The sequence below is a fragment of the Aegilops tauschii genome, chromosome 4, assembly GCF_002575655.3.
Source record: "Aegilops tauschii subsp. strangulata cultivar AL8/78 chromosome 4, Aet v6.0, whole genome shotgun sequence".
Classification (NCBI taxonomy): Eukaryota; Viridiplantae; Streptophyta; class Magnoliopsida; order Poales; family Poaceae; genus Aegilops; species Aegilops tauschii.
This window is the reverse complement of record NC_053038.3, coordinates 506,863,192-506,867,283: the sequence shown is the minus strand read 5'-3', so window position 1 is coordinate 506,867,283 and position 4,092 is coordinate 506,863,192. Positions and strand designations below refer to the sequence as shown.

The 4,092-nt window shown below is 42.5% G+C and overlaps 1 long non-coding RNA gene across 1 annotated transcript; it reads right to left on the bottom strand.

Moving 5' to 3' along the window:
• Positions 1 to 2,393: 2,393 nt before the first annotated feature.
• LOC120962627 (uncharacterized) lies at positions 2,394 to 3,773 on the bottom strand. Its single transcript, XR_012182894.1, has 2 exons — positions 2,897 to 3,773; positions 2,394 to 2,798 (listed from the first exon to the last, which is right to left on the bottom strand). It is a non-coding gene; the product is annotated as an uncharacterized lncRNA (long non-coding RNA).
• Positions 3,774 to 4,092: the final 319 nt, after the last annotated feature.

Below are 4,092 nucleotides of genomic sequence, written 5' to 3'. Positions count from 1 at the left end.
ATGGTGACTGTGTTGATGAAGTTACAGACACAGGGCTTCGCCTAAGCACTACAACGATATGACCGAGGTGGAAATCTGTGGAGGGGGTCACCGCACACGGCTAAGATCAACCTTGATGTTGTTGGGGAACGCAGTAATTTCAAAAAATTTCCTATGCACACGCAGGATCATGGTGATGCATAGCAACGAGAGGGGAGACTGTTGTCCATGTACCCTCGTAGACCGAAAGCGGAAGCGTTAGCACAACGCGGTTGATGTAGTCGTACGTCTTCACGATCCGACCGATCAAGTACCGAACGCACGGCACCTCCGAGTTCAGCACACGTTCAGCCCGATGACGTCCCTCGAACTCCGATCCAGCCAAGTGTTGAGGGAGAGTTTCATCAGCACGACGGTGTGGTGACGATGATGATGTTCTACCGACGCAGGACTTCGCCTAAGCACCGCTACAGTATTATCGAGGTGGACTATGGTGGAGGGGGGCACCGCACGCGGCTAAAAGATCAAACGAGCAATTGTTGTGTCTCTAGGGTGCCCCCTGCCCCCGTATATAAAGGAGCAAGGGGGGAGGTGCGGCCGGCCAGGAGGGGTACGCCAGGTGGAGTCCTACTCCCACCGGGAGTAGGACTCCCTCCCTTTTCCTAGTTGGATTAGGAGTGGAGGGGGAAAGAGGAGGGAGAGAGGAAGGAAAGGGGGGCGCCGCCCCCCTCTCCTTGTCCTATTCGGACTAGGGGGGAGGGGGGCGCGGCCCTGCCCTGGCCGCCTCTCCTCTTCTCCACAAAGGCCCACTATGGCCCATTAAGCCCCCGGGGGGTTCCGGTAACCCCTCGGTACTCCGGTAAAATCCCGATTTCACCCGGAACACTTCCGATATCCAAATATAGGCTTCCAATATATCAATCTTCATGTCTCGACCATTTCGAGACTCCTCGTCATGTCCGTGATCACATCCGGGACTCCGAACAACCTTCGGTACATCAAAACATATAAACTCATAATATAACTGTCATCGAAACGTTAAGCGTGCGGACACTACGGGTTCGAGAACTATATAGACAGGGCCGAGACACGTCTCCGGTCAATAACCAATAGCGGAACCTGGACGCTCATATTGGCTCCCACATATTCTACGAAGATCTTTATCGGTCAGACCACATAACAACATACGTTGTTCCCTTTGTCATCGGTATGTTACATGCCCGAGATTCGATCGTCGGTATCTCAATACCTATTTCAATCTCGTTACCGGCAAGTCTCTTTACTCGTTCCGTAATACATCATCCCACAACTAACTCATTAGTTGCAATGCTGGCAAGGCTTAAGTGATGTGCATTACCGAGAGGGCCCAGAGATACCTCTCCGACAACCGGAGTGACAAATCCTAATCTCGAAATACGCCAACCCAACAAGTACCTTCGGAGACACCTGTAGAGCACCTTTATAATCACCCAGTTACGTTGTGACATTTGGTAGCACACAAATTGTTCCTCCGGTAAATGGGAGTTGCATAATCTCATAGTCATAGGAACATGTATAAGTCATGAAGAAAGCAATAGCAACATACTAAACGATAGAGTGCTAAGCTAACGGAATGGGTCAAGTCAATCACATCATTCTCCTAGTGATGTGATCCCGTTAATCAAATGACAACTCATGTCTATGGCTAGGAAACATAACCATCTTTGATCAACGAGCTAGTCAAGTAGAGGCATACTAGTGACACTCTGTTTGTCTATGTATTCACACAAGTATTATGTTTCCGGTTAATACAATTCTAGCATGAATAATAAACATTTATCATGGTATAAGGAAATAAATAATAACTTTATTATTGCCTCTAGGGCATATTTCCTTCAGTCTCCCACTTGCACTAGAGTCAATAATCTGGATTACACAGTAATGATTCCCTACAAGAGATAGGGCCTACTATGACGAGCTAAAAAATGTCATCGAATAGCTAATAACGTCACAAATTACCCCCTAGTGACATTTTACAGGCGTCACAAGCATCGTCACGAAATCCCCGTCACAGATTACTCCTAGTGACGGCGCACGCACAAAAACGTCATCGAAATTGGGACCTTCGGTGACATTATATAGAACGTCATCGACTTCCTATTTCCATGACGGTCAATTAATGTCACATATTAGGAGAAAATATGCCATATTGTACCATATTCGATGACAAGGCAACGTCACTAACATTATGCCAGATCATCACCCGAGCGGCTATCCCACTACTAGTGCCACTACTTTTATTATGGATGTAGATGAAGTCGTCAAAATATATTTACTTTCTTTCGAATCTAAATTGCGATGAAAATAAGTATTTACTTCACATCACATCACATCATATTATATAAAAAAGTTGTAGAGAAAAATCACATCATAAATTGATATGTAAGACAAATCATATTATATATGAGATTGTATCAGCCAAATCATTCTGTAAACAAAAATGACGGTAAAAAACTGACTCAAGTTTGACATAGACAATAGACAAGATGAAAACTAATATTAACTAAAGACCACATATGTTGTCCTGATGATTGCAATGTAAGGATGGCTTTCATGAACCATCTGGTTTGGACTGGGACTACAGAGTTGCTTGCTAAGTTGCTTGAGCCCTCAAGAGAAAATCAAGCAGATTATCCATCTCCTTTTGCTTCTTTGCCTAGGCTTCATTCTTCTCTTGTTGGATCTTCTTTAGAGCTTCCAATTCTTCTTGCTGCTTCTTTTGTATCTCTTCAAATGCTCTCTCTTGTGCTTCAAGTCTTGCGGCTAACTCCTCCCGATGCCTATAAATGACAAACACAACAACGTTGCATCATAATGAGATGAAAATTGACAAGATAACATGCATAACCTTGAGCTAGAGGTATAATGGTTAAAGTACATGTAATCAATGCACCCCTTAGCTTAGCATACACATCACCCATGCGTTTATGTTCCGCGAGGAATGCCCTCCTTTCCCTCTCACTCTCCCGAACTAGTGGCATGATTGTAGTAGCAGAACATGCAGGATGAAAAAGAGTGGAACTAAATGAATTGCAAAATACTTACTAGCATGTGTCATAAAACTAACTAAATGAATTCCACTTCAACTAGTTTGGAATTGGACCTTAGACAATGCAACAATTTTTCATGCGCATATGTACTTTCCTAAAACAAACATGAATGTAATAAAGTAGCAAAATTAGCACGCAAATACATGTTTGTCTTTGCATTGATGGTAAAAATTAACAAAACAGATTCTGTAACGTAGTACTTTAAATAAGCAGCACTATTAATAAGCATTTCACGTAATATTGTATTAACAAAAAATGAAGGTTTCATCGCTTTGGGGTCTAACGAGTGTACCAAGTAGCATAGAAGACGCAGCCAGTAAGCCTATGAAAACAAGATGAGAAAATTCAGAAGAGAAAAATGGCAAAACTTAAGATTACTATAGATGATACACAAGTGCTTGACTAGAAAGATTACTTACAAAAACTTGCCAATAATGCTAGCAAAGATTTACTAGTACATTATGAAGCTATTTACTCAATCAAGCAATTTAATTTGATGGCAATGTGATAAAATATAATATAAGAAACAAGGACTCCTTAAATATTAGAGCATCTCTGAGTGCAATGCTGGGACCAAATCCCGTCCACGCCCTCCTCCACCTTCAGCCTGCTCAAAAAGATTTCAGCTAATCAGGCTATCATTGTTCAGATATATGTTCTGTGTTAGCAAATTGTTTGCCTATCATATCCCCAATAGTCCGTCCTGCTCATGGTTGCTACACTCATGTAATTGAAAAATAAAAGTATAAAACTCCTAGCGATTGCATATTTCAGTTGAAAAACATCAATTGCTATCTAAGTGTTGGTAAGCTGCAGGTGCCAACGTTAGTCATTATCTCCAGAGTATACACATACTAATAGAAGCATGGGTAAACACGTCAAAAATACAAGAAGAAACATTTTGCTCACCTTGGGTTCAGTCTTCTCATCGACGATGTCAGCTTTGAACTTGAGAAATCCCACACACGCTGAACATGTCCACTCCCGCACAGCCAGAAAGCGCCATTGATTTCTCGCTCAAACA